Source organism: Otolemur garnettii, unplaced genomic scaffold, assembly GCF_000181295.1.
Source record: "Otolemur garnettii isolate 467f Iridium unplaced genomic scaffold, OtoGar3 scaffold00026, whole genome shotgun sequence".
NCBI classification, from domain to species: Eukaryota; Metazoa; Chordata; class Mammalia; order Primates; family Galagidae; genus Otolemur; species Otolemur garnettii.
Window position 1 is genome coordinate 20,796,200 of NW_003852421.1, and position 9,567 is coordinate 20,805,766.

At 39.8% G+C, this 9,567-nt stretch overlaps 1 non-coding gene across 1 annotated transcript; it reads right to left on the reverse strand.

The window, feature by feature from the left end:
* Positions 1-6,577: 6,577 nt before the first annotated feature.
* LOC111724797 lies at positions 6,578-6,790 on the reverse strand. The gene has a single exon (XR_002773021.1). It is a non-coding gene; the product is annotated as a small nucleolar RNA U3 (small nucleolar RNA).
* Between the last annotated feature and the right edge of the window lie 2,777 nt (positions 6,791-9,567).

Below are 9,567 nucleotides of genomic sequence, written 5' to 3' on the forward strand. Positions count from 1 at the left end.
TTCATCTTCAGTTGTCTCTGATGCAGCTTATACGAAATAATTGTTGTTCTGTTAACTGAATACCACTCTGTAATTGTAAAAAAAAAAGTTGCAGCTGTTTTGTTGACATTCTGAATGCTTCTAAGTAAATACAATTTTTTTTATTAAAAAAAAAAACAAAACAAAACTGTGGCTTTTTGGGAGATTCCCTCTTTTCCTGAATCATTTGTCAGTCAACCAAATATGTGGACAGGGAATATACTCACATTTCATGGCTGCTCTGTGTTTTCCTTGCTCATAGGGATTCTTCCCTAATGTCCAACTTCTTTGCCAACTTTGAACTCTTCTCTGATACCTCGAGCCTAGATGGATTTAGCTTTCTGCTACCCGAGCAGTATATTCTTGGGGAATGCACTCAGCTAAAAAGCAGGAAACTCATAGATCTCACTGTGTAACTCTATTTTTTTTTCTTTCTTTTTTTTTTTTGAGACAGTCTCAAGCTGTCACCCTTGGTAGAGTGCTGTGGCATCATAGCTCACAGCAACCTCCAACTCTGGCTCAAGCAATTCTCTTGCCTCAGTTTTTCTGTTTTTTAGTAGAGATGGGGGGGGGTCTTGCTTTTTTGCTGAGGCTGGTTTCAAACTGGTGAGTTCAACCAGTCTACCTGCCTCAGCCTCCCAGAGTGCTAGGATTACAGGCATGAGCCACCGCATGTGGCCATAACTCTATGTTTTGAGCATAAAATTGTCTCTTGTCTCTGCCTGCTTTTTCACTATACTCCTTAGGTCTCCCCCAGGCATGTGTAGTATAGCTGGTAAAATGGATCCAGTAAATTTTTAGTTTTAGATATTGTAACTTTCTGTTCTAGAATATCCACTTGATTATAATTTTCTTTTACAGTCACCCTTTTATTGTAGTTTTTATCCATTTTCATTCATTTTAACATATTAATCATGATTTTTTTTTTTTTTTGAGACAAGTCTCAAGCTGTCGCCCTAGGTAGAGTACCATGGTGTCATAGCTCGTAGCAACCTCCAACTCAGGTTCAAGCGGTCCTCTGCCTCAGTTTTTCTATTTTTTAGTAGAGACAGGGGTCTCACTTTTGCTCAGGGTGGTCTTGAACTCGTGAGCACAAGCATCCACCTGCCTCGGCCAGTGTGAGCCACCGTGCTGGGCCTAATCATGATTACTTTAAAAGCATTGTCTGCTAACTCCTATCTCTGACTTATTCTTAGGTGCATTTCTACTGATTGTTTTTCTCTGATTCTTAAGTCACATTTTCGTGTATTTTTCACATATATAGTAATTTTGATTGTATTGTGTCTGACTGACATGTATGAAAGAATCATAGAGACTTCAGATAACATCTTCCTCTAGAATGAGTTTCCTTTTTCTGGTGTAGATAGGGTAAGAGGTTGATTACCTCAATCCAACCATAGATTTAGCTGGATTGAGGCTACATTGTAATTTTAGTGAGCTAGGTCTGCTCTGGTTCATCCCTGTTTTTTAGACATGGTCCTCCAAAGTTTTTGATTGAGAGCCTGGCAGTCTTTGTCTCCTTAGTCCAGAAAGGATACAGGGCATTCTGGTCTGCTCCTTTGAGATTCCTAGCTTACCTATTTAGCCTCATTTCCTTAAAACTTCAAATATGACAAATGTCTTGAGGGGGAGTCCAGCTATGTATTTAAAGCAGATCCCTTCTCTCTCACAGGAGTTTGTCTCCTAGGCAATGAACAACTACAGATTTCATTCTGCCTTTTTAAATCCAGTCTTTTAGCTTTTTTTTTTACAAGCCTAGAACTCAGTTGATATTCCATGTTGAAGCCGTCCAGGTTTGCAGCTCCTCAAATTTCCAATCTTTCCTGCCAATCTTGCACAAAGCTTCACTGGTTTCTCTTTTCTCCATCAGAGTCCCACCATATAACTATTAAGTCTGATCTTCCTTCAGTACCTAGATTCACAAATGCCTTAATGAAAAAAAAAACAGTAGGTGATTATCAACTTACTATGGTAGGACTTCCCTCCCCTCTGGAATGCCAATTCATTTAGTCTGGATTGCTCTCATAGCTCTCTGGTTTCTGAAAAATGTGACTTTTATAATTTATCCAGTTTGCTTTTTCTTGCACAAGAGCATTCTGCTGCCATGATCTATTTCATCTTACTTAAAAATGCAAATCCACTCGTGGGTAACATCTTAATAAACTGGGACTTAGGCTCCGTGCCTGTAGCTCAAGGGGCTAAGGCGCCAGCCACATATACCTGAGCTGGCAGGTTCGAATCCACCCAGGGCCCGCCAAACAACGACTGCTGCAACCAAAAAACAGCCGGGCGTTGTGGCGGGTGCCTGTGGTCCCAGCTACTTGGGAGGCTGAGGCAGGAGACTCACTTAAGCCCAGGAGTTGGAGGTTGCTGTAAACTGTGATGCCACAGCACTCTACCCAGGGCAACATCTTGAGGCTCTGTCTCAAAAATAAAAACAAAAAAACTGATATTTAGTGCAGTGACACAAGAACTGGTCTTGATATTAGACCCTACTAGCTATCTGACCTTGGAGAATTAATATCTCTTATGTTCAATAGTTGCTTCTTCTTTGAGTTCTTATATGGGTCAAGTGAAATAATATTTATATAAAGCATTTTCAAGACATGAAGTGCTTTAGGCTCAGTGCCCATAGCACTGTGGTTATGTTATTGGCTGTATACAACGAGGCTGGCAAGTTCAAACCCAGCCTGGGCCAGCTAAAGAGCAATGACATCTGCAACAAAAAATAGTCAGGCATCGTGGCCGGTGCCTGTAGTCCCAGCTACTTTGAAGGCTGAGACAAGAGAATTGCTTAAGCCCAAGAGTTTGAGGTTGCTGTGAGCTGTGATACCACGGCACCCTGCTGAGGGTGGCATAGTGAGACTCTGTCTCAAAAAAAAAAAAAAAAAGATGTGAAGCGCTTTAAATAAAAAGCAACTTTTTATTCATTCATTCATTCAAAGACACTTATTGAATATTTATTGTATGCTAGACATTTTGTCAGGAGGTAGGTGAAAGAAATGCATGAATAAGACTGGAAGCCACGGTCTCACAAGAAGCTCATAACTCTAGTGGGAAAAGAAGAATATGTAATTAAATAGCAGCATTATATTTGTACAATTGTAGGTGCATGCATAAGGTAAAATGTCAGCATAGAAAAAGGAGTAATTCATTATATTCTGATAGGCCACAGAAATTATGGAATATTTCCCAGAGAAAAGTGAGGCTTTAGACAAATCTTAGAGGCTTTTTTTGTTTGTTTGTTTTTGTTTTTTGAGACAGAGTCTCACTTTGTCGCCCTTGGTTGAGTGCAGTGGCATCATAGCTCACTCAACCTCAAACTCTTGGACTCAACTGATTCTTTTTTTTTTTTTTTTGAGACGGAGCCTCAAGCTATCCCCCTGAGTAGAGTGCCATGGCATCACGCTCACAGCAACCTCCAACTCCCGGGCTCAAGCGAGTCTCCTGCCTCAGCCTCCCAAGTAGCTGGGACTACAGGCACCCGCCACAACGCCTGGCCATTTTTTTTGGTTGCAGCCATCATTGTTGTTTGGCGGGCCCAGGCTGGGGATTTGAACTCGCCACCTTAGGTGTATGTGGCTGGCACCTTAGCCGCTTGAGCCACAGGCGCCGAGCCGACTCAACTGATTCTTTTGCCTCAGGCTCCCAAGCAGCTGGGACTACAGGTGCCCAACACAACTCTGGGTATTTTTGGAGGTGGGGTATCACTCTTGCCCAAGCTGGTCTCGAACCTGTGAGCTCAGGCAATCCACCTGACTTGGACTTCCAGAGTGTCAGGATTACAAGCGTGAGCCACCGCACTGGGCTCTAAATATTAGGTTTTTACAAATGAAAATTAACCCATTATTGCAGATGCCACCTGTTATATATACTTGAATACATTCTCTATCTATTCCATAGAAGAGAGACATAGTTGGAGAAATAGCTACGCAACTAGAGAATATAAGCTCATCGTCCCTTGCATCTAGGTATGATATGGCTATATCTAAGTTCTCACTTAGATGAAAATAAGTTAAGTTTGCTATGTGTGGGTCTTGGCCCTAAAACTGTATACACACGTATCTTCCATGCTTCTTCTAGGAGCTAGAGTACTGATATTCCTATACTCAGCCATGCAGACAAAAACAGCAACCTAAGTGATAGTTGAGCAAAAAGATGAAAGAAATCCCAGTTTCTGATAGATCATGTGCAGCAGAGCCATCCTACTAATTTGGACTGCTCACCTCAGAATGGTTACATGAGAAATAACCTCTCTTTTTGTTTATTTGTTTAGTTTAGTTTAGTTTAGTTTTGAAACAGAGTTTCATTTTGTCACCCTCAGTACAATACTTTGGCGTCATAGCTTACAGCAACCTTAGACTCCTGGGCTCAAGCAATTCTCTCGCCTAGTCTCTTGAATAGCTAGGACTATAGGCACCCACCACAATACCCGGCTATTTTTGTTCTTGTAGTTGTCATTGTTGTTTGGTAGGCCCAGGCTGGGTTCAAACTCACCAGCCCCAGTCTATGTGGCTGGCACCCTAACTGCTGAGCTACAGTCACCAAGCCAACAACTTCTGTTTTTTAAGTCATTCTATTTTGGTAACTTTTTGTTACAGAATCTTACTTGTACCATACCTAATTGCCCTAAATAAATATTTCTAAAAAAACCAATAAGAAAAAGATGAATAACTCAAATAGAAAATGGGCAAAGGCCATGAACAGGCAATTTACGATGGAAGAAATATAGACAGCCAATAAGTGTATGGAAATAAATGTTCAAATTTACTAGTAATTAAAGAAGTGCAAATGAAAACAATAAGGTGCCTTTTATCCTATCAAATGATTATATATAATAATATAACCTAGCAATTCACTTTAAGGGAATGTATTTTAGAATATAGGAATATGTTTAGAGTTATTATAATTTATCTAATCAGAATTGGTATTAAGGTATATGCCCAATTCCAGGTTATAGGATTAAATAAATAATGACACAAGTTTTAAGAGAATTTGCCTATTAAAGTACGATTATTCCAAATATCTCAAAATATAAAGTAGTGGGAAAATATTCCATTATAAAAAATTATCTGGCATAGGCCCAACAGATGCTACTTGAAGCAAGAGTAATACCGGCTGATGGAGCAGTCATGTTTGAATGACAATATTTATGGTCCCAGACTCTTAAGTAAAGAAAGATGATTTAAGAGACTGAGCCCGAGCTCAAGGATTAAAAAGAGAAAGTTTGTCATTTTTTTCCAAGTCCTTGTTAGTGGGAAAAAAATCACTAGACGTTGTGGCTGTGACTTGGCAAATAAAGAAAATTGCATGACTTGTAGAGGCCACTGCTTAAAAAATTATTTCTCATAGCTGAACATATTTGCTTAACTGTAGTGGTTCTGTTTTACCACAGACAGAGAACCCATGATAAGAATATAGAGGCTGTTTTTCTGAGGCTTCTCATAAGCATGAAACAACAACATAAGTTCTGTTCAACAGCAATTTAACTGAGTGCAGCTTCAATGTGTAGAGGAAGAGAAACATAAGTGAATTTGTAGCCCTTTTGAGGTTGGGTTAGATTGTTTTCTTATGTTCACCAGTAATTTACAGGAAAAAAAATCTCACTTTGTTGCTATGTTGAATTGTTGTTGCTTTTTATAAAGTCATTACTCAAAAGTAAATGCAGAATATATAATAAATTAGTTCCAACTGACTTTAAATTGTCATTTTATAAAATGCAATGCCAACTATGATGAAAATGTTAAGATTTTAAAACAATTAAATAGACTATGGAAATGGGAAGATCATCTTGCTTTGATTCCAGAATATACTCATAATACAGCTAAGTATGTAGATGCACATTTATTGCAGTTTCATTGAGAGGTTTTGTCTATTAAAGAATGTTAATTATCCAAAATATCTCAACCCATAAAGTTTTCAGAAATACGTCTATTCTGAGAACTATGAACTGTGGAGGAAATCAAAACTTTTTTTTAACCCACATAATAAAACCACTAATGAAACAACAATATATTTCATAGCAATGCTGAAAAATATCTGAAAACTATTTTCAACCTCTACAAGGTAAAAGTGAACTGTGAAAAATTCCTTTGCTGAAACTTCTATTGTTGTTTGAGAATATTTTTGATAAAGCAGTCCTTCATAATGTATGAGAAGATAAGTTATATTTCTATAAGGAAAATAAAAGATAGCATTTGCCCAGCCTGAGCAAGATCAAAACCCCATCTCTACGAAAAATAGAACAAACTAGTCAGGCATTGTGGTGCAGGCCAAGTAGTCCCAGCTACTCTGGAGGCTGAGACAAGAAGATCTCTTGAGCCCAAGAGTTTGAGCTTGCTGTGAGCTATGATGCCATAGCACTCTACTGAGGCCACAGAGTAAGACTCTGTCAAGAAAGAAGGGAAGAGGAAGGGAGGGGAGGGGAGGGAAGGGGAAGGGAAGGGAAAGGGGAAGGGAAGGGAGAAAGATAGCATTTGTTACCAGAAACAATAAACAGCAATCACCATTAATTTGTTGTGTTTTTTTTTTTGTTATTTTGTTTATTTTCAAACACGGAACCACTCAGACTGCTTCTCTCCCTCTTACTCCCCCGAAGGGAGAGAAAAATGATCAGCAATGGCAAGTGGCAATTACAGAAAGCAATACCAAGAATGGCTTCGTGCTCAGGAGAGAACGCTGCGCCTCCTCCTGGTGGTTTCCAGTGCTCTACACATTCAGAAAGACTTCTGTAGTAACGAACTATAGAAATGATCCCTGAAAGTATAGTATAGTTTTACCATTAATTTGTTTTAAGATTGTTTTACAAGAAAACATTTAGGCCAGGCCCAGTGGCTTATGCTTGTAATCCTAGCAATCTGGAGGCCCAGTAGGGTGGATTGCTTGAGCTCAGGAGTTTGAGACTAGCCTGAGCTAAAGTGAGATCCCACTCTCTACTAAAAATAGAAAAACTAGCTGAGCATGGTTGCAGGCACCTGTAAGTACAGATACTTAGGAGGCTGAGGCAAGAGAATTGCTTGAACCCAGGAGTCTGAGGTTGCTGGGAGCTTTGATGCCATGGCAATCTACCCAGAATGTCAGAGTAGGGCGTCTCGAAAACAAAAACAAAAGAAGTTTAAATGTGTGCAAATGTCTTATGTTAAAAAATATTTTAGGCCGGGCATGGTGGCTTACACTTGTAATCCTAGCACCCTGGGAGGCTGAGGCAGGTGGATTGCTCTGAGATCAGAGGTTCGAGACCAGCATAAGCCAGAGTGAGACCCTGTCTCTACCAAAAAAAAAGCCAGGCATTCTGGCAGGCACCTGTAGCCCCAGCTGCTTGGGAGGCTGAGGCAAGAGAATCACTTAAACCCAAGAGTTGGAGGTGGCTGTGAGCTATGACCCCACAGTACTCTACTGAAGGCCAGAAAGTGAGACTCTGTCTCAATAAGGAAAGGAAAAGGAAAAGAAAGGAAGGGAAGGGAGAAAGAAAGAGAAAATTAAAAAAAGGAAACTTCACACTAAGAAGATTGAAAGCAAAACTAAAAAAATATATATTTTAATGGCAAATAATCAACATTAAAATTTTGTCCATATTGAGATAATAATATATAAGAAAAATATCACTATTATAGTACTAATAGACCAATATGTTATCATATTAATTACTGTTAAAAAATAAAAGCCACATTATGCTTCTGACATGATAAAATACATCTATGAAATTTTGGGGTTTTGCATTTGTATAGGATGTTTTGGTTGAAACTAACTTTACACAGTTTATAAAACTCAAGATTATTTTTGCCAGAATCAACATGACATGAACACATGAATGTGTATATTCAAGAAAAGAGGTAAATATTATCCTGTAGATGCTGAACTTGAGATGTTTATGAGAATAGTTAATTTACATTCACATTTTTTACTCAATGCAGATTTCTAATATCTCTAGTTCCATGTTATTTAAATTTCTTTTATTTGAACAAATTCACCATTTCTAGCAACTGCTGTTTAAAAAATCATTTTATGGAAGATCTGCAGAATATGTTAAAGAGAAATAGTAGGCTATGAGCTTATTTTGTGAAAATATGGTAGAAGCATAGAAAAAAGTCTAGACTCTAGTGCAGGTACTGGTTATACAGTAAGGATTACCTGGGGAGCGTGGATCATGCCTGTAATCTAGCTCTCTGGGAAGCCAAGGCAGGTGGACTGCTTGAAATCAGGAGTTGGAGACCAGCCTGAACAAGAGTGAGAAGCCATCTCTAATAAAAGTAGAAAAAACTAGCCAAGCATTGTGGTTCACACAGTCCCAGTTATTTTTTAATTTTTTATTGAGACAGTCTTACTTTGTCACCCTTGGTAGGGTGCCATGGTGTCACAGCTCACAGCACCTCCAACTTCTGGGCTTAGGCAATTCTCTTGTCTCAGCCTCCTGAGTAGCTGGGACTACAGGCGCCCATCACAATGCCCAGCTATGTTTTTGTTGCATTTTGGCTGGAGCTGGGTTCAAACCCGCCACCCTCAATATATGGGGCTGGCGCCGTACTCACGAGCCACAGGCACCGCTCTGTAATCCCAGTTACTCGGGAGCTAAAGCAAGAGGCTTGTTCAAGCCCAGGACTTTGAGGTTGTGAGCTATGGTGACACTACAGCATTTTATGCAGGGCAACAGAGTGAGACTCTGTCTCAAAAAAAAAATATGAATAAAAAATAAAAAATTCAATGGGCAGGTGCGATGGTTGCTCACGCCCATAATCTCAGTACTCTGGGGGGCCAGGGGGGCAGGATCACTTGAGCTCAGGAGTTTGAGAATGGCCTGAGCAAGAGCAAGACCCTGATCTCTACTAAAAATGGAAACATAAACCAGAATGGTGATGGAAGCTGAGGCAGGAGCATCACTTGAACCTAGGAATCTGAGGTTGTTCTGAGCAAGGCTGATGCCAGGGCACTTTATCCTGAGCAACAGAGTAAGACTCTGTCTCAAAAATCAATCAATCAATCAATCAAATAAAAATCCAATGGCCAGACCCTATCTCCATTTGATTAAGTCAGAATAATAGGCATCTGCTTCAAGAGCTCCCAGGTGATTCTTATGTGCAGCCAAGGCTGAGAACTACCAGTTTAGAAGCATACACATACACAGAGTAGATCTACCTGTAATGCAGATTATGAGAAGTTTCATATTCCTCTTCTCTCTCTTTTTTTTTTTGGGTGATACAAAGTCTTGTTATGTCGCCCTCAGTAGAGTGCTGTGGCATCATAGCTCACAACAACCTCAAACTCTTGGGCTTAAGCCATTCTCTTGCCTCAGCCTCCCAAGTAGCTGGGACTATAGGCACCCACCCAATGCCTGGCTATTTCTTGGTTGTAGTTGCCATTGTTGTTTGGTAGGCCCAGGCTGGATTTGAACCTGCCAACCCTGGTGTATGTGGCTGGCGCCCTAGCCACTGGAGCTACAGGCACCGAGCCTCATATTCTTCTTTTTGCTTACCTGTCTTGCTTTACTTACACTAAACATGTACATTTTTTTAAAATCCCATTAAATGTATATATCTTTCAGAAAACCAATAA